The sequence below is a fragment of the Toxorhynchites rutilus genome, chromosome 1 (genome assembly GCF_029784135.1).
Source record: "Toxorhynchites rutilus septentrionalis strain SRP chromosome 1, ASM2978413v1, whole genome shotgun sequence".
In the NCBI taxonomy this organism is placed as follows: Eukaryota; Metazoa; Arthropoda; class Insecta; order Diptera; family Culicidae; genus Toxorhynchites; species Toxorhynchites rutilus.
In genome coordinates, this window is record NC_073744.1 from 139,304,098 (window position 1) to 139,326,275 (window position 22,178).

Sequence of the window (22,178 nt, forward strand, 5' to 3'; positions counted from 1 at the left end):
CGTACTTTTGAATTTGGGTTAATTTGAGGCAAAAAAATAGGTCGCAAGAAATGTTCAACAACTCTTTCCTAGTTGAGATTTGAGCTTGATTTCATAGTTGGGAATGAATGAATCGTAAGTTGTCTGATTTCCCCGCGAGCCCTTTGAAAGTCATCTAGACACTCAAAGCAGAATGTTCGATAAGGACCCTTAGAAAATTCTCCGAACTATGGCGGAAAAGGTTTCGTATTGCGCTACCGACTAAAAGTGAATCAGAAATAAAGAGTGAATATGAATCGACATTTGCAGTGATCGATCATATAGGGGAAAGTAGGTAAAGACGGACACTGCGGGTAAGATGGACACTTTTAATATTTCATTAACTAAAATTTTTTGAAATATTTTAGTTATGCAAATACTTTCAATAAAGTGTATCAATACTTTCGAGACACACTGTTGATTTCCAGCGAGCGAACTGTCAAGCTTGTAAACAAAACAAAAATTATCTTCTCGGGTACACTGTTCGATGTAATTTTTACTCCGTAGAAAATAGCGAAAAGTTCGTGATTTTTTGTTTTTTACGTGTTCCTCCAACGGGTAAGTGTTTATTTAGTCCATCATTAACTATCCTGTGATAAATCAGAGGTTTTTCAACGCGTATAGGAAGAGCTACGGTCGTTCGATAAAAAAGCTGCAAGTTCGGGCAAGACGGACACTACTATTTTCCTAGGGTATTTAACAAAACTTTTTGGTTTTACTATAAAGATGCCTACAAATTACAAGCGCAAGAGTAACCGGCAGTCATGGACCGCTCAGCAGTTAGAACAAGCCATTGAGACTGTAAAAAGTGGATCGCCGGTGAAGACAGCAGCAAGAAGTTACGCAATTCCAAGATCCACACTGATTCGCCACTTCACAAGTCCAACTGTATTAACTCAGCAGTTAGAACAAGCCATTGAGACTGTAAAAAGTGGATCGCCGGTGAAGACAGCAGCAAGAAGTTACGCAATTCCAAGATCCACACTGATTCGCCACTTCACAAGTCCAACTGTATTAACTCGGCTAGGACCTCTTGATTCCGTATTCAATTCTCAACAAGAAGAGGAGCTAGTGCAACATCTGTTGGATTTGGAAAAGAGGTTCTATGGAATAACGATGACTAATGTTCGAAAGCTTGCTTTTGATCTGGCCGAAAAAAATGGATTGCCAAACCCGTTCAACAAGTTATTGGAAAAGCTTGGCTAAGCAATTTTCTGAAACGAAATCCCAAATTGTCGTTCCGTAAACCTGAAGCTACCTCTGCCGCTCGAGCCAGAGGCTTCAATAAGCCAGCAGCATCTGCGTTTTACGATTTGCTGGAAGAAGCGCTGAAAGACGCCAAGATCGTGTTTTGTCAACGCCAGATCGTGTTTTGAACGCCGATGAGACTAGTGTTTGTACCGTTAGTATTTGTTTTGGCATTGTAGTTAGTTTAAAAATCAGTTTAATTTTTATTCATACTTTCTTACAGGTTCCTCCGAAGAAGTCTAAGGTAGCGGCATTGAAAGGCAAAAAACGATCACTTTTTGGAGCATGTAAAACCTTCTGAAGACAGTCCTGCCTTGCTCATAATTGATGGCCACTCGTCGCACACGAAGAACCTAGCTTTTACCGAGAAAGCTAGAGCTAACTTTGTTAAGGTTCTAGTTTTACCACCTCACACTAGCAACAAACTTCAACCGCTTGATGTATCCTTTATGGCACTTTTCAAGACGTACTACGCACAGGAAGTAGAGCGTCTCCTACAACAGAATCCAGGTAAAGTTGTCAGCCAATATGACGTTGCCGAGCTCATGGAACCTGCATTCATCAAGGCGGCTACTACGGAAATTGCTGAGAATGGGTTCGAAAAAACAGGAATTTGGCCATTTGATCGTAATATTTTTTCCGATGATGACTTTGCCCCGGCCACGGTGACTGATCAACCCGATCCTGAATTCTTCGTGAAGAAGAGACGTTTCGATTGCATCTTGAATGTGCGTCTAGTCAATCGACCGTAAATCGCATTTCCTGTGAGGATAAAGAAGTTCAAGTGCTTCCCGAAGACATCATGGCTGATTTCGCAGAACCGGACAGCATCTCAACGGCCAATAACCCGGTGTTTGAAATATCTCCGTCGATCATACTTCCGTTACCGAAAATGGTCACCCCGAGAGTCACGAAGAGAAAACGACAAGCAGAAAAGGCAGCTGACATAACGTCTGCTCAATACGCTGACACTTTGAAGAAGGCGAAAGCATTGAAAGACATTAAATCCATCAAAAAATAACAAAAACAACGCTCTTCGAAGAAGCCTAAGCAAAATAAGGGCAAAGGGGACACCTCATCTGATAATCTATGCGAGAAATGCGGAAGCCAGTTTTCTGATTCAGATTTCAGGACAGGTTGGACAATATGCTTACAATGCCTTTCATGGTTCCACGCTGAATGCTTTACCTCTGCTGCAACTATTTGTCAGAACTGCTCTTGATTCTTCTTTTTTTCTTATTTTTTATTCCCACTGAAAATTGAATTAATTTAAATACTCAAATGAACTTAAACCATCGATGAATTGTTTTTAATGCTTTATAAATAAACTTTCGTTTTGAAATTTTTAAGTGTATCTTTAAACTTTACAAATGAATTATCGTCTTCCTAGGAGGTCATTTAAAATATGCGTGGACAGGTTGTTGGCTATTTCAGATCCTTTTCCTTCCTTTGCGAGGACAATGGCCCGCAAAAATCCAGAATTTTTTGCATGGAGTGTATGTATTTGACCTCTTCTGTCGTTCCCTTCCAAGGATGAAACTGTCCACGAAATACATGAGTAGCCTTTCGAATCGTAGCGTAATTCAAGAACACTCCCCAATGCTGAAAACACTAAAATACATACAAAAACTACAACTTTTCCGTAAGTGTCCATCTTTCCCACCTTAGTGTCCGTCTTACCCATTCCAGATGTCCGGCTTTCCCGACCATGTGAAGAAATGTATTTCGATGCATTTTTTTTCAATGACCCAGAATACATCAATGTTGGAATAAATTTACTAGTATCAACGGTAATTATGATAGAAAAGGACCTGAAGTTTCAATTTGTACAACTGCGATCATGAAAGCTATATATGTGTAAAAATTGAGATTACACCTTAGGGTGTCCGTCTTTACCTACTTTCCCCTACCGGAGGGGACAAACAACTGCACTCAACAACAAAAAATGGAGAAGCGGAATGCGACATCGTAAATTTTGGGTGATTTTTGGAACGCTGTAACTCTGTCCTGAAACAATGCATTTGTCAAAGCAATGACTGGATATTGTATAGAACATATTCATACTTTCACAACTGCCCATCGATGTGCTCTGCGATCGTTATATCATGAAATATTCATAATCCAAAGGGAAAGGATAATTTTTCATTCGATCAAGAATATCTCTGTAGTAAAATGTTCGAATTAATCAGACTATTTGCTTCTTCGCCAGTAATAGAAGATGTTTATGGATTTCCAGATGGAGTAAGCACTCTTCTGAAATAAAGCTGTGAACGTAAATAACCTTTCTTGTATCAAATTCGCGTTGACGGCGGAATGGTGTCGACATCTAGATACGACATTAGTTTGTATAAGGCCAACTATTCTCTATCAGATTAGTCGGTTCTACGGCAGTTTTAAATTGTTAAAATTTGTATGAAATTTTTTTCGTTGCGTTATTTGCCTACTAGAAATACGTTGTTCTGACCCTAGTTTAAACTATTTTCTATGAATTTTCAGATATTCTCACCAAAACTTACCATTATAATATAACATTATCTTTAGACACAATTTTTGTATGATATTTTTTCACTACTTGCAAGCAAAAGTGATTTTCATTTACATAGAGTACTAAATTGATTTAGAAAAAAATAATTTTCATTCATAATTATGATTTTAAAAGCGTGTTCATTTCTTCTGCAAACCCATATTATCATGCCTACTCCCCCATTTCGTAATACGAAGCTCAATGCCGTCAACGCGGATATGTAGGACCTGATCACGAACGTCACTTCACGGTGAAAACGAAATGAATTGTATGCAATTTGTATTTCATGTGATATCAACACATTTTTTGCAAATGTTTCAAAAAACGGGTACTAAAATTGTATTTAAAGATGATTTTAAATTCATTTATTTTTATTCGATCGGCGTTTGCAATCATAATTAGTAAACCCAAGATCAATCTTTGAAGTCGCGAAGTTTATATTTAGATGCGGATTGTTCCTCGCCTGCTCAACTGTACATTGCGTGTTACCGTGTTGGCAAACCAGATAACCTTTATACCTTCGCTGATGATGACAAAAAAATATTGTATACTCACAAGTATTTCAAAATTAAACTTATATGAAACATGTGCTTTGTACTTTGTACTTTGTACTTGCTAGTCATTTCTCTACCATACAAAAACAATGGGCCACAGCAAAGCTGGTACAGCAGGGTACAGCTAGTAAAATTTGAAATAAAATAAACTTAAATGGAGTTAAAATGGAATTTAGGCGCAATTCAGTTATTTCCCCAATTGTTTTAATTAAAAAAGGAAAAATGTCCACGTGGACAAAAGGGGGTAGGGGTATGAAAATGTCCACGCTTGTCCAAGGAGAGGGAGGGGAGAGTCTAAAATCATGCTTTTTCCTGAATGTGTTTGCAGCTATGTTATGACCAAAAGAGAGAGTCGACGTAGAGAAATTGATGATGTCACTTACACCCCTTTCATTTTGGGCCCCTCATATGTATTAACTTAACTATGCATATTAATGTGAAGTTTTTATATGAAAAAGATGTTGTCGCTTGAGACACTTGTGCGATTATTCAATAACATAACATGAGACATTTATGCTAACAGTAGTTCTGATACTTATGAACAATCTTTTCCATCACACCAAGGTGTTACAATGACTAAATTCATTCGACGCACTGTGTGTTGTCTTGTGTTGGTGACTACTTTGTTTGATACTGAGTACCGTTATCTATTACTCATAGGAGCACCGTATTGATTCATGAACAGGTTCCCTAGACATCAATCTTCGTGTAGGAAAGGCATAAACTGATACTTGGTTGTATAAAATATAAGATTAGCATGATTTTTTGCTGTGTTGGCTAAGAGCAGACAAACGACCACAAAGAGTTAATATACAAGAGAAACGCACTATTTCAGATGAACCTGGGATTATTGTTTGTTATGACTGGTAAACGAGGACTCTTTGACAGATAATTGGTTTAGATTTGGTACAAGCAATATTTAGTTTGTCACTCTTCGATTATGGCAAATAATGTTAAACATCGAACATGGAAAAAAATACTGGAATACTCATTGCAACTGACAGGTTTGATGAACAAATCGAAAAAAATGGGCATTCAATAACTGAATATTTGCTGGTCATGTTTCGTGTCAAATACATTTGATCAGTACACGTTGATCAAATTTAACTGTCAAAAAGTGTCAAATATTTTGGTTCGGTCGAATAGCGATTGAGCACCCTTAGTATCTCTTCCAACGCTGTATTTCGCTGTTAGATAACTCATGCAATTCACGCTCAACAGTATTTCTAACTGCATCGTTGCTTTTTGCATGGAGCGGAAATTGGCAACTCGCGATTAGTCGGGCTTTTCGGGTGATCAAAACAAAAGCGAAACAACATTCGCTCGGCCGCCTCATCGATGCAATTGCTGTGCAATTTGTTTACATGATAGCGGTGGCGATGGCTTTGATTCGATTTATTTCAGCTCTGATCGATGAAATGCAAGCCGATTTTTTTTTCAACCATGGCCTCAATCGAGCTCAATCGGGTTCTGTTATCTATCGTCATGAAAGAGAGGCCGTTTTTCCGAAAACGGAATAATTAGAAAGCTGTTCTCGCGTAGGCACCATTCGTTGACCTTCACGATCAATTGTTCTCCGCGAGCATTACCTTGTGTCCATCCTACCAGAGTGATAACATCACCGTCTTTTGGTAAATGTCTTTGCCGTGTCCATTTATTATTGTGGATTCATGTTGTTTTTCGCAAACAAGGGACATTTGATTAGTTAAAATTTTTGGTAAAAATTTTAGTTATAAATTTAGAACGTAATTAACGTAACTTTTATCTCGATATAACGTAACTTTTACCTCGATAAAACGTAACTTTTTAAGATGTCTTAGAAATAAAAATAAACAATACAGAAATAGTTTTTTAGGGAGTAAAAATTAGTTCGAATAAATGTTTCAAGTAAGTTTTATAAGTACCGTAAAATGGGGTAGCATTGATCTTTTTTTCATTTTTCTGTGAATATGTCCTATCTAAACCCTATAATATTATGTTTCATATTTTCAAAACATGCACTGCCCTAGTTGAAACGGAAAGAAATAAAGCCCACATTTTTGTAAACATTTAAACTTATTAAAATAAATGTTACACGTCCAGTTTTCATTTTGGATCTCAACTTGGATAACGGAATTATTCAATAAATAAGTTGAATTAATTTAGTTCTGGAAACTACCGACGCATATCAATACATGGTTGAATTTGTACTTAATGGACATTTCACAAACGTAAACAATGACGACGATCGGTACATTTAGCTGATTGAAACATTTCAGAAAATATGTTAATCGATTCGTGTTACTTTTACCTGAATTTATTTCATTATTTTTTGACGTAAGATTACGTCTTTCGGGAACATATTGAGTTACAAATTGAAAATCGAAAATCGAGCACATCGTGAAAATTGTCCAATTTCAAACGCATATTGCTCAGTCATTTCATGATGGATTGATGAGATTTTTGCGTCAATCAATTTCAGCACTCCATAACATTTTAATATATGTCATGAAACTAACTATCGAACAATTGAAAAATCTCAACCCTCTATCCTAACGGAAACACCCTTTTCTGATTGGTCGAAATTGACAACGCGTGCGGCGGCTCACGTACTTACAATTATTGATCAGTTAATTCCTGATGGATTTACGAGATTTTTGCATCAATCGATCTGAGCACTCCATAACAATTCATCACAATGGATAAAATAATATTTCATATGAAACTAACTATCAAACAATCGAAAAATCTTCAAATGGAAATACCACGTTCTGATCGGTCGAAATTGAAGATACGGAGAAATCGACATTGCAAATACATCAAAGCAATGGGAACTTTTGTTCCCACCGACATGTATTCCCTAACAGAGATTTCAAATACAAGGTACCAGGGGGAAAACAGCATATAAATACTATCGTGGTCGATAGTTCAACAAACTCAACATTCTTCGTGATGACACCGACTGGACACCATCGTTGCTGGACGAGCTGGACGGCTAGGGATCGAGTGCCTATCTCAAGGCAATGAGGGTGGAGGTGTAGTGCTGAAAGAGTAAGGTTTTCCAAGGGCCTCTTTCAAGGCTAGATACGAATGAACTGAAAAAGTTTAAAGTCTCTATAATTCTAAACCTAACCTGAGTTTAACAAACGACGCGCACTAATGGATAGTGCCCATTGTAACTAGCGTGGGCATTGCTGATTGCATACGTGCTGGCGAATAAGTTGGGAGCGATGAACGAGTGTTTTTTTTTTATTTTCGATCCAATAAGAATTTTTCGATGGATTGAGATTGAAAAATTATGTTTCAATGAACTAAATAGAATTTATGTTTAATAGAATATAAATAAAATTTAAATGTGGAGCTTTTATGTTGGTTGCTTCGTGAAATTTCATATCAATGACCGATCATGCATTGTAAAACTTCTAGCACAAGTGTAAGTGTACAATTGTATATGGTAGCGGTTGTGTTGAAATGATTTGAAATATGAAAAGATTTTTTTTATCCCAAGGAAAGTTCATGCGACGAGAAAAATTGGGAAAATGAAGGAGTTCCGTGCCCGTTAGGTTTAAAGCGAAGATGAAAATGGGTTGAATAAACACTCAGAAAGTAAAAATTATAAATGAAATTACCTTTTCCATTTCAAATATATTTTCTCTATAATAAAGTAACACATTTTTCTGGTGAGGAAAATTGATAATTGTGTTCGATAATGATAATCATCTTATATTACATTGATGAGTTTTTTTCTTCTTCATTTTATCCATACATAACACAGGATCCATCTCGTTCAGGGCCAACGAGGGCAGCTTTCATAATATCTCATTCCTCTTTGGCATCTTCTATCGTCATACGCATCATCCAATGACTAATCACCATCCTTCTATCATCATCACTCGGTTGTGAACACTGGTCGAATGAACAAAAAATACCTAACAACCAGACAAAACGGGCCTTTTCCGGGCCACCAAATCATTATCGAAGAGTTTAACAATGTGATTTTACAAACATATCCAAAACAACAGATAGCCTAACAGAATCCTACGTCAACTATGCGGTCGTGTCTCGGACACAACCCTCCTATAATTTTTTTATAGCTATATTCTATATTCTATATTTTCTTCTTGAATGCTGAGGTTTTAAACGGTTTTATCAGCTTGTCCCGTAATTTGTATGTTTGTATGTTTGTAATATGTTTGTATGTAGCGCTTCGCCACATTAATAAAAATTTGAACCCCTTCCTGTTGACCGATTGATCTGAAATTTGGAATACACCTCTATCTCTGCAGTCATTATAAAACTGCGTATTTCATGATTTTAAAAATCCAAGATGGCCGCCACCACAAAATGGCGGATTTCATATTTTCTCAAAACAAACCCCATCAAAATAGGGATCAAGTGAAGGGACTTGACCAGTAGATCACAGTTATTTATGGAAAATTTAAATCCAAGATGGCCGCTGTAACAAAATAGCCAATAACTTTTTTAAACGGTTTCATTCAACTTGACCAGTTTGACCTACATTATGAACAACAGAAATTCAAAAAGGTGTATGTATTTTTTTTGTAATCCCCTCAATATTCTGTACTTAGAATAGCCAATTAACTTTCACCATAATGTTGAAATATAACATTTTTTTCTGAAATATAAAAAAAATGTTTCTTTTGAAACTGTATTTAGTCGAGTCTAAACTGTATATGATCGAATCATATACATATAATCGAGTCCGACCTGTATATGAGCTATTCATATATTTTTTCGAGAATTTAAAAAATACGGATTTCACTTTTAGAAATTTGTAATTTGTTTTAATGTGTAATTTTTTTTCAAAAAGCTTTCGATATTTTTCATTAAAATTAATACAATTTCAAACAGTTCATTCTATGACCAAAATTTTGTAGATCTTTTAGTTTTAGAGTTTAGTTAGTCATAGTAAATTTCTGTTAAAAAATTGGTCCATTTCGAAAAATATTTACGAAAACCCAGAATCAAAAAACGAAATGTATTTGGTCGCAGCATTATATGAGTAAGAAGCAAATGATTACTCGAATATTACATGATTTTGGCGATGTGAAAATTTTTCCGTTTTTCATGTTATGCATCCAACATTGGATACGAAAATTATCTACTGATGGGGGAAAATAATAGAAGCTTTCCTGTCAATTGCGATTGATTGAAAAATCACAAAACCAAATGTATTTGGTTGCAGTGTTGTATGGATAGAAAACATTAAAATACTCTTTCGCATGAATGTATTTTTCAATTCCCAGGGGAACTGGTAGATTATTTTTCAGCAACGATGATAGCAACGAGGATTCCGCGCGTGTATGTGTGTGTGTCGGCTGCTCCGATGTTTCAAGCGGAACCGTGGCATCACTCTCCTCCTGATGGATTCCCTTCTGGCCTAAGGTGTACAAACAGGCTCTTGGTAACACCGTTCATCAGCGCTTTCATGATAAACGAAGTGACCTTCATCACAACAGCGACAACATGCTCCAGTCGCTGTTCAATTATAACTGAGTGGGTTTACGAGCGGCGCTCGCTTATATACCGATTGGTGATTTCAATAGCCTATTTTGAAAGCAATTTTAAGGCTATTGAAACAAGTTTTTGGATGAAAAAGTAACAAGTATATGACGCGTAGACATTTTATCTTTCGAATGAAGTGTTCATCATACCATTTCGTTCAGTTGTTTAAGAGCTTTTAACGCTCAAAATCTCGGTCTCCGGCGTAACGCTTTCGTTTTCGAAACTTTGATTTTACACCCCGGTATAGAAATGAAAGACGTAGTCCTACGTCAAAAAATGATTCTGTCTACACATAAAAGTAGCAGTTGCAGAAAAACGTCGACTTAGACATATCTGGCAAAAAAAAACGATCACAATTGATCACAACGATCGAAAAACCAAATCAAGATTGCACAACGTAAACTAAGAATGTTGACAAAACAAGACAAAATCAGCCACTTCGCAGAAAACCACAACGGCATCAAATGGTTATAACGACATCAGAGACAAAACATAGAATTACGAGTCTGGCTGGACTATTCCCATCTTCATTCTAGTTAGGCTCATGGGAAAATTGTTTATTTCATCTGAAAACGATCGATTCCAAGAATCATTCAAATCGATTTTTTTTTAAGATTCAAAACCTATAAACAAAACATTTTTGTGCTGTAGTCGACCACTCTGTGTTTGGAGCCACCTGACTTGTTTGATTTTTGCATAGAAAACGAAAAACTACGAACAACACCGCGGAAGAAAATGAGTATTTGATTATGTAGCTAATCTTTTTTTTTCCTCTTGCCTTTGACTTATTATCCAAACGACGCTGTCATTACTGCGTTTCCAGTTCCTCTGCGAAATTGTTTCCACGAAATTAGTCGAAAATCAGGTTTGACCTAAGACTCTACTCTACTATGGGCTCTACAATTGTAGCGAGCGCGGGTTTGTAATGACTGTGCGTCAACTTAATTCCGCTTGGCCGCTGTGGAAGTATTGAAACAGCAATAATTTTGCGATTGTATGAATGTTCGCGAGGGGATGCGTTCGTACTGTGGGCGCGCTCTGATTATGTAATCAAGGTGTTTGGGTTCGGTTGTATGGCGAGTAGCTGTGATGGTTTTGTACCGGAACTAAATTTGCCAAAATATCGTATCGGTGAGCACAATTGATTTTGTTCCTTTTCCCTTTCAAGGTTGTCATTTGCATTGCATTGACATATCCATATCCAAGAAAAGAGCGTCGATGTTGAATAATAAATGAATTGGTTCTATTTTCATCTTTGTTCACGCTGAACATGAGGTCTGTTAGGATGAAAAGAGGATCCCAAATAAGTGTTTCAAGTTTCGGTCGAGAACAGTTAATTCGGCTTATTTCTAGGTTACAAATAAAGCTAATCCAATTGCATGGGGAAAAATTGAAATAGAGTACATTCGCCCCAACACCACATCTAGTTTAACCATTCATTCGATTGCTTGAGTGGTTGATTTTTCGACGTAGGATTACGTCTTTCGGGAACATATTGGGGGGGTACAAGTTGAAGAACAAAAATCGATCGCATCGCGAAAAATCTTCAATTTCAAAATTTTTATGATGGACTAGCTGTCCCGGCAAACTTCGTCCCGCTCAATTTTGACTTGGGACTACGTCTAACCGGAATATATGGAGGGTAAAATGAAAACCTAAACACAGAACATGCAGGAAAAAATGAAAGATTTCGAATGCTTATAGCTCGAACATTTCGTACTGGATAGGAGAGATGTTTGCATCACTTGATAGGGAATATTTCTACGCATCTATCGCAACTAACAAAATGTTGTTTTTCATTAGATAAACAATTGAATAACTGTAAAATATTAGGCGTTATCTAAACGCCCTAACTGCATCGTTTTGATTGGCCCGATTTACGGTTTCCCTAACACAGCCATCAAAACCAAGCAGCCTTGGGGAAATCGGCATTGCAAATACATGAAAGAAGGGGGACTTTTGTTCTCATCGAAAAATGTTCCCTAACACAGACTTTAAAACCAAGCCGCGAAATCGGCATTGCAAACACACGAAAGAGCCTAGAGGCGAGTGAACTGAAAAGTTTAAACCCTCTTAAAGCCAAAAAGAAGAAAAAGAACACACGAAAGTAGGGGGAGCTTTTGTTCCCACCGAAAAGTGTTCCCTAATAGAGATTTCTAAACCAAGGTGCCTGGAGAAATCGGTATTTCAAATTCATGCAAGTCGGGGGTATTTTTGTTCCGACTGGAATGTGTTTCCCTAACACAGACTTCAAATCCATGAAGCGTGGGGAAATCGGCATTGCGAATTCATACAAATCGGGGGTATTTTTGTTACGATTGAAATGTGTTTCCCTAACACCGACTTCAAAACCGAGGTTTCTGGGGAAATCGGCTCTGCAAATAAATGCAAACTGCGAGTACTTTTGTCCTCGCTTGCCTTTGTGCAGAGTGGAATATGTCTGTCCTAACATGATCTTCTAAACTTAGGAACCTGGGAAAATCGTGCAGCCACTAGAAGCGAATGAACTTCCCAGTTTCAAGCAAATTCGAGATTCGAGAAGTATGTACACTTTTGGGATGTAAACTTCAGAGGGAAATGTAAAATAAAATAATCGTTTGATAATTTTTTTTTGTCTTTATTGGAAAGATTTTCAGCCTTAGGCTGGTTCATCAAACGTTTGATAATTCTTCCGTACATATATTTTGTTCTAGTCATCATACCAAACGTAAAAGGTCCGTCATTAAATTTACTTGTAACGAAGAACAATCAATCACAATAAATGAATTGACTTTACACGGCATTTTTTTCACTCACAGAGCAAATATATTGAACTCAATTGAATTTGGAAACTGTTTCATTCAATCAAGAATTTAATCAATACAAACGAATGATTGCTAAGCTAAGGTAGTTCCACGTGAACCTTGCGGTTATATCATAGATATAACCCACTCATTTTTTTTTATATGAATTTATTCGAACATTCACGTTTCCTTACTGGAAACGATTGAACGTTCGTGGGTTCAATCGCAGATCTCTCCATTGATTGATCTTTACAGTTGAGGGGCTTAGAATGCAAGGGGTGTAAGTGACTTGATCGATTTCTCTTCATCAACTTTTTCTTTAGTTGATGTTTATTTTAATAACTCAACTGCAAAAACGTTCCAATTTAAGTTTGCTAGAGTCCGATAGATGAGGTTATGACCTATCTTCCACATTGTCAAATACATTACGGAATGTATTTGCATCTATGTTATGGCCAAAAGAGAGAGTCGATGTAGAGAAATCGATCAAATCACTTACACCCCTTTCATTCTAAGCCCCTCAATTTCCATTTTGGCTCTTGACAATTTCCATAAATTTCCTATTACTTCCACCAAAACTCGTCATTATAATATAAATTTATTTTCAGACACAATTTTCGCTCTAGATTCTTGATTCATTTGCGAATAACATGTTTCTCCGTTACATGGAATACATGTTTGATACAGAAAAGTAAATTTTCATTCATAATTTTTATTTTCCACCTGAGAATTATTTTCGCCTCGCACTAACGGAACACAAAGCCTAATTACGCAAACGTGAGATCCAATTGGACTCACAACAATGTCATTGTGGAACATATGAGAATTGTGTTTTTCGAACTTTCTCTCGATGCTTTCAAAAATTTCAAAACCTTTTCTTACAATAACATTGATCTATGGATAGAGACTAATACTACAAAATAAAGACGGCTGAAATCAGACCATTCCTTCTTCGGGTTTTCCGCTCAGCAACACATTTGGTCTTCCATTTTTATTTATATAGATAGATGAGATTTTTGCGTCAATTTCGGCACTTCATAACAACTTTAAATTGAATAAAGTATACATGTCATTAAACTAACTATCGAACAAAACTATGAAAAATCTCAACTGTTATCCAAGCGGAAAAAACATCGTTTTGGTTAGTCGAAATCGAGGATACAAGCTTCTTCTTGTAGAATATCAAATAAGAAATTTTGGCGGTTTTTTTTTGAACCCATATGTGGTTTAACATAGAGTCAATGGTGTGAAACGTACTTTTTCGTTTATTTCACGCCATCCTCAAAAGCTTCGAGATAAAAATTTGAAAAAAAAAATGTGCATCTTACTACGGTGTATCAAGAAAAATTATCAAAAATTTAGGTACTAAAAAATATATTGAAATTTTGAAAATTTGTTTTAGGGATTTATAGATTCAGTACTAGTCTAATTCATATCGATTTTTTCAGTGTTGCGCGGTAAAATTTTTTTTTTCTATTTCCAAGGCTCTGGCTGGGTAAGGGAGTTAAAATTATCCCCAAACCAAATCACCAGCTGTATGGAAAATATTGTACAGGGCACTAAATAGAACATTTTGGCAGTAGTACCATATATTTGAGTCCTTATATGGTACTCCATAGGATCTATGGTGAAAAATGGACCTTTTCGTTTTTTACACGCCGTTCTCAATAGCTTTGAGACAAAAATAAGAAAAAATACTGAAAGTACATCTTACTGAGGTGTATCGATATATCATCGTTTGGTGCACTTGCCAAAAATACCAACGACGATATATCGTTGCGCCTCCGTTGGGGCCTTATTGTACTCATCACAAGAGGTCTGTGTTTCAAAATAACTTTATAAAATGTTAAAATGGTTCATATTCGATGCAACACAAGTGAAAAATGGTTATTAGACTTAACTTTTTGTTATATTATATGCTGATTAGTGCCGCCGGTCTGAATATGTTAGGATGCGTCCACATTACGCCAATCGGCATCGGTAATTGGCCTTAGTCGCTCGGTAAAGCCGAATACAGGGAAACTTGGATATAACGTGCCCTGGATATGACGTCACTCGATATAACGTACATTTTACCTCGATATAACGTACACATTTTCAAAGCGTAAAGGATTTTTTTTAAAGAACAATGAATTATCTGTATTTTGATGCTGTTGATGATACACTATGCAAGCGTTTGCACGCCCATGCAGCAAAATTAATTTCGCCCGATTTTAGGAATAAAAAACCAGCGTGTCTGGCAACATTGCATTTTCGCCGCTGCTCTGTACTGACATTTGCTAGAATAAACATTCAATTCATAAACAGATTCTCAACCAGATAGGACGTTTTTTAGAAAATTGAATAAAAGTAAAAAAATAGAAAGGAGAAAAAAAGTGAAGTTAGAAGAAAATCTACAAAAAGAACACAACGTAGAAGGATTGTTTTGTAAGCGCCAACACAGATGTTAAAACATGTTTTGTACTTTTAATCAAACCCGAAATACAGCGGGTTTTGTGATTCCGGATTCTAAATGAATCAAGTTTTAATCGGCAGTACGAAGGGAAACATCATGAGAAAGGCTAGCTTCGTCTTCTAATTGAATTTATTCAATAACTTTACTAAAACAGCAACACAATAATGTATTTCTTTTTTCCCAAAAATGCCTTTTTTCGGAAAAACATAAAAAATATGGCGCGCTTGGTCCCGAAACGATGTAAGCTATAAAAAATCAATATAATCAATAATTACGAAAACAAAATCCATTTTTATTCAGAGTATAATATTTTTCCAAACAAGACTAGCTCATTGGCTTTAAATTGATATGTCGATCATCTGAATCGGTTCAGTAGATCAACAGCTATGATGTTTTGTAGTGGAAAAAATGAGAAAAAATAATTTTTCGGACCATCGGTTAACTGTGAAAAATAATAACTCAAAAACGAAAAAAAACGCCTCCCTGGTTTCGAGATATGTTGTGTGAAAAATCCTCAGCTTTCCAGAAAAAATATAAAAAAATATAGCGTCTTTGGTCCCGAGACCATAAAAACTATAAAAAACGAATACAATCAATAATAACGAAAACATAATTCAAATTTTCTGCTACTCTAGTATTTTTTCAAAAAAAAACAGTTAAAAGGCTTCGATGTAATATGTCGAACATCTGAATTGGTCCAGTGTGTCGAAAGTTATAAATTTTTGAAAAAAGGCATTTTTGGTAAAAATGCGAAAAAATTGAATTTTCGGGCCACCCTAAAATAAAAACGATAACCCTAACAAAAAAAAATACGGGTCTAATATTTTGCGATAAAGAACAAAACTACCACTTTTGACGAAAACCACTATATCGGTTTGGCATGAAATGGCTGAAAAAATGTATATAGAGCTATGACCAAATGATGACTTTTTTATGTGCAATTACCATCGGAAAAAGAGAAATCACTTTTGTACGATTTTTGTTATGTCTTATGTTCATGTTATTCTTATGATTTTCAATAAATAATGAATCACAAATCGTATCGTTTTATTCTCCCTGTATATCCGAATATGCTGCTTTTTATATTTTGTAAATATCATTTCGTATTTACGAGCATTTTCGCAAACCTCTGCAAATTCGCCGATTCGGCCCGGTATTCTTCGCTTAGGCACGTTCTTTTCGTCGGTACTAAAAGGGTTAAATGCGTTCGTATTTGTCTTTTTTTCTACATGTGGCGAAATTTTTTCCAGAAAAAATAATTTTCTTCATCGTCTGCATTATTATTTTTATTTTCTTGAAATCGATGTATTCGTGGTTTTCAATTGTAAGATTAAAATAAAAAAAACAATAATAATTAGGATTTTTTAAGTGTTCTTCTCATTAATCCGAAGGATCTTTCCACAAGGACTTCATTTTTTCTCACAGAGCTCTATCGTACTGCTGACTCCTATGAATTTGGTAAATCATCTAAATCCAATGTAAAGATAATCTCATATATTTTAAGATACGGGGAAACAAAATCTTTGTACAATGCAATACTCGTAATATACCGACAAATTTAGACATATAAAAAACATAATTTAAATAAATATTAGAGCAGTACTGGGTCTCTAAATTCAAAATAAAATATTTTTTTTCGCGCAATCCTCTTAAAAATTCAAGAAAAAACTAAATTTGAAGAAACAACAGACTTCAAAGCCAAACTGCCTAGGGGAAATCGGCATCACAAATACATACGAGTTGGGAGAATTCTTGTCCCACGAAAATGTGTTCCCTAACACAAACTTCGAAACCATGGAGTCTGGGGAAATTCGCTTTGCGGATGCACGCGAGCGGCGAGTACTTTAGTACTCGCTTGCCTTTATGCAGACCGGAATATGTTTTCCTAACACGTACTTCTAAACTGAGGAGCCTGGGAAAATCGTTATCTCAGATATAAAAAGTATAAAAGAAGTATAAAAAGAAGTTGAAGTTGATGAAGTTGATTAATGCAAGCCGGGGGAACTTTTCTACCCTTTGGCTCGGTTATTCAAGACTGTAGTGCAAGATATGCCTTCATATCCTATACTCACTGAATTTCTACGCATACCATTTGATAATAAGGCAAAATGCTGTCTTAAAATTTACTTGCAACGAAGAACATAATTCATTGCAATGCATGAATTGCTGTTACATGGCATTTGTTCAATATCTTTACTTACAAAGCAAATATGTTGAATTCAATTGAATTCGAAAATTGTTTCATTCAATCAATAATTTAATCAATACAATCAAATGATTACTAAGCCAACGGTATTCCCACGTCAAACTTGCGGTTATATCATAGATATAACTCTCCAATCTATTTGTGTATTGTTTATTTTGCTTGCTGGTCCGGTGATTATCTTAAATAATCAGTTAACTCAGTTATAGCTCAGCTTAAACCTTCGAAATGAGACCACCATTGAGTTTATATACAGAATGGAAGTATAATACATGAAATAACTTCTGCGTAGGTAAAACAGTCTTTGGGTAATGCTTTCCAGATACAATCAATTCAAAACTGCACTCCAAGTTCTTTATACGCGAATATTTTCCAACCTACGGTTTCAATTCTCAATCCGGTTCCTGGCGCGGGACCATGCTAGACAGTCCTTAACGAGTTATTCACGCCACATTACACAGCCAAAGAAAGCCAAACGTCTGGTACGTCACGAATTCTTCCAGTAAATCCAACACGAAAAGGTTCCTAGCGTCGGTCAAATTCTTTCCGAGGGCAGCATCACTCTTTGCCCCTTCGCTTTGCTCTTTATTTTTTGTGTGCGTGGCCGCGAGGCAAATTTCGAATCGGACCTGCTCACTCTTCAGCTTTCGTTACACCGAGATTTGAAACGAAAGCAATCTCTGTGTTTACTAATTGTTGCGCCGCTTCCTTTAGCTTCTAACCACTGGATTCGCACAATTTCACCAACCACTTCCCAAACGAAAACAAAATCATTTGATCCTTACGAAAAATCTGCGGCTGCCACGCGAATGCAAACGATGACAATGGAAACGATGCGGCGGCTTGGGTTGTGTGTGGGCACCACAATAATAATACACTAATCACACGCGGCGTTTTACTCAAATCACTGCACGGGAGGCGATCGATTCTTCGATAATACTACACACAACACTGGCTAGGCACAGTAAATTTACCAACCATTCAGCGCGCAATTCAAAACGTAACTGAATTCTGCTTGGGCTCGGAAAGTATGCAACTTGAACCCACCAAATGACCTGTTGTGCGTTTCTCTCTCTATGATTCTCTCCAGCGGGAGAGAATTTATGCTGCCACGAGACAAAGAGAGCATGAATGGAACAAAACAAAGATACGAGGAGAGTGTTCGGAGAGAAGTTATGCTGTAGGCGATGAAATATTTCAAGCGACCGCATGCTGGACAATTATATTTCGCAACATGTTTCGCCAAAAGAATTGCGCCTTATTTAATTATTATAAGAATGTTTTGTTTCGCGACTATAAATATTTCAATGATATCGGCAACAAAGAATTTTGGAAATTGGTAGATTATTAAGTGAAACATAACATTATTCGTAATTCTCTTTTACTATTCGAATAGCTCCAGCTTGTCAAATTTAACATTCATCCGAAGACCAAATTCGTGGTCACCGCTTGTTTGCAGTAAAAACAATTGTTCAAGAAAAAAAATGTTTATTGAAACATATTGACATCTTGACCTTCCTAAATTCGCTGTTTTCGGGAAACTTAATGTTCCATATGAAAAAACAAGAAGTGGGTTATATCTGTGATATAATCGCAGGGTAGACGTAGGACTCCCGTTGGCTCGGTAATCTTTACTTATAATTGCATCTGAATCAATTCTGAATTAATTAATGAATGAATATTCTGAAAGATGAAAGTTTTTCTTTTTAGTGTGTGGGTGGATGAGTATAAGTATGGAAATGTTATTAACACTCCTATACTCGCGCATTGGTCTGTCAGACCGAGAAATCAATAATTCGTTCATTTCTCAGAAAATATCAACACTACGACTTTGCGATTCTCTCTAGCTTCGTTATTCGTCGTTCGTCATCGTTTAGCGTAACGCATGTGTTGGTACAAAGGAGACGTATGCCACTTTTTTAACACTTTCGGTCTGACACACCGACGCGAGTACAGGAGTAACTTTTTTGGACAAGTGCCTCTTTTATATTCTAGAATATTGTTGAATGAAATGTATAAAATAATGTTAGTGGCGCGGAATATTGATTGAATATAATGCATACGATCATTACCGGGCTATTCTTATTTGATTTCAGTGCCTTTTCTAACTGGATTGAACGGATCCATATATTGACTATTCGTCGATATATTCGTCGTTAGATTCATACGTTCAAAAGCAAAATATAAATGTTTTATTTATTCGCTAAATATAATGGTCATACATATACACACTTGTGAAAGAATTTCACTTGTTGAAGAATAGTAAAGATTAAACTATAAACTAATCGGTAGCTTATGGTAATTTTTAATAGTTACAGTTTCGGGGATACTTTTTTTATAATGGACAATATCGCCAAGAAAACAAGAAAAATAAAAAGAAATTCCTAGAAATCCTTTTATATCATCTTTTTATGTCCCATCTAAAAAAGGCATTAATTCTTAAGGTGGCCGTACACTGTTTGCCCGGAGGTCAAATATTTGATATTTTTTGACAGATAAGGTTTGATTTGATATTTGTACAAACACTATTTTGTTTGCCACTCTTCAATTTTAAACAGTAGTAAACAATATCAAACACCAAACATGGAAAAAAAATCAACTGAAATATCCAAGGTAACCTAACCATGTACCGACAGGTTCGAAGAACAGACTGAAAAAATATTTTAGGCATCCAATAATTGAATATTTGCTTGTCATGTTTTGTGTAGAATATATTCGATCAGTACACGTTGACCAAATTTTATCTGTCAAAAAGGGTCAAATATTTGGCTTCGGTCAAACAGTGTATGAGCACCCTTAGTTTACCATGAAAACAGAGACAAAGTATATTAGAAATATGCAAACTTTCTATTCCAGAACCTTTATCATCTGGTAATTATCTAGAAGGTCGTTATGCATTCTTCTCTTCGAAAAATACTCGAAAAACACGCAACAACCGCATGAAATGTAAAAAATGGGTGGGTTATATCTATGATATAACCGCAAAGTTGACGTGGGACTACCTTAGCTTAGTAATCATTTGTTTGTATTGATTAAATTTATGATTGGATGAAACAATTTCCGAATTTAATTGAATTTCATATATTTGCGTTGTGAGAGCGTGTTAGGGAAACGCACTCTAGTCTGCATAAAGGCAAGCGAGTACAAAAGTACTTGCGGTTTGCATGTATTTGCAATGCCGATTTCCCCAGACACCTTGGTTTAGAAGTCTTTATAGGTAAACAGATTCAGTCGGAACAAGAATACTCCCGAGCTGCATGAATTTGCAATCCAAATTTCCCTAGACACCTTGGTTCTGAAGCCTATGTTGAGGAAACACTTTTTATTCGGAACAAAAATGCCCCCGACTTGCATGAATTTGCAATGCCAATTTTCCCAAGCTCCTTGGATTTGAAGTATGTGTTAGGGAAACACATTTCGGTGGGAACAAAAGCTCCCCCTACTTTCATGTATTTGCAATGTCGATTTCTCCAACGCTGCTTGGTTTTGAAGTCTGTGTTGGGGAAACCGTAAAACGGGCCAATCAAAACGAGGCAGTTTGGGCGTTTAGATAACGCTAAACATTTTACAGTTATTCAATTATTTATCTAATGAAAAATAACATTTTATTAATTGTGATAGATGCGTAGAAATATTCCCTATCAATCGATGCAACCATCTTTCCGATCCAGTAGAAAATGTTCGAGTTATAAGCATTCGAAATCTTACATTTTTTCCTGCATGTTCTGTGTTTATGTTTTCATTTTACCCCCCATATATTCCGGTTAGACGTAGTCCCACGTCAAAATATGTTTGTTTCGAGCATGCAGTTATGATATGTTCTGATTCTTACTCCAATGAAACCACAATCGATTAATACGTTTTTATGCTATTTTATAGCTCTTTATACTTCCATGAATTATATGCAGTATTCGAATTTCGTTATTTGTGTTGAAGTATCGAAAATTACTCTATTTTGAGGAGGCTGAATTAGATGACTATTAAAACATAATAAAGACGAAGAAAACATATTTTTTGGTGTTTTTTCATTCAATCGTACCCTCTCTTTCAAAAAAAAGCCAATGAAGCCTGAAAAATACACAATGTCAACATTACAGAGAAGTTCAATTTTCGGTCTGTGACACCGTGCGCGAGTATACGTGTTATGATTTTGCACGCGAGTACAGGAGAGTTAACATAATATTCAACTCTTCCGAACTTGTTGGAGGTCCCGAAACGAACCGATGGGATTTGAGTGGCCTTGTAAAAGCAACTGAAGATGCCTGATACGTGATTCATTTTTGTTTTCGTGAGAATAACACGAGAATTTTTATGATCATTCCATGCGCAGAATATAAACTGAGGGCGCCATTTCACGGTGAAAACGAAATAAAGTCTATATAATCCTGCATGAAATTCATTTCGTTTTTATTGTGATGTGGCAATTTTTCATTACTGTTCCATGCGAAAGCAGAACAGAAACTGATGCTATTGGATTGCATCACGGGAACATCAAGTTGGATGCGGAAATTGGTGCGAATATTCCTGCGCTCGGACGCATTCACACACAAACAATTTTTCAAGACTGTTCCATGCGAAAGCGGAACAGAAACTGATGGGAGTAAAAGTACTCACGCCTTGCATGTGTCCGCTATGGTTTCCCAAACACTAATGCAAGCGAGCAAAAGAAACCACAGCTTGCATGTATTCGCTATGACGGTTTCTTCAGGTGCCTAGATTTTGCGTCCGTGTTCGGGAACACATTGCGATCATCAATCATCATCAGTGAGCTAGATTGTTATGACTTCAATAGCTGGCTTTCAAAGCAATTTTTAAGCTGTTGAAACGATTTTTTGGACCAATAAATGACAATCATATAACTCGTTGACATTTTATCTTTCGGATGAAG

General features: G+C 36.2%; 1 protein-coding gene across 4 annotated transcripts in view; it reads right to left on the reverse strand.

Annotated features, from left to right (window-relative positions):
* LOC129766399 (protein FAM107B) overlaps positions 1-18,297 on the reverse strand; it is a 205,480-nt gene extending 187,183 nt beyond the window's left edge. For 2 of the 4 annotated variants that reach the window (XM_055766930.1, XM_055766925.1), the window contains exon 1: positions 18,076-18,297. The gene's annotated coding sequence lies outside the window, so the exon portion shown is untranslated. The remainder of the gene's footprint in view (positions 1-18,075) is intronic. The other 2 variants (XM_055766938.1, XM_055766935.1) reach the window with 1 other exon arrangement.
* Positions 18,298-22,178: the final 3,881 nt, after the last annotated feature.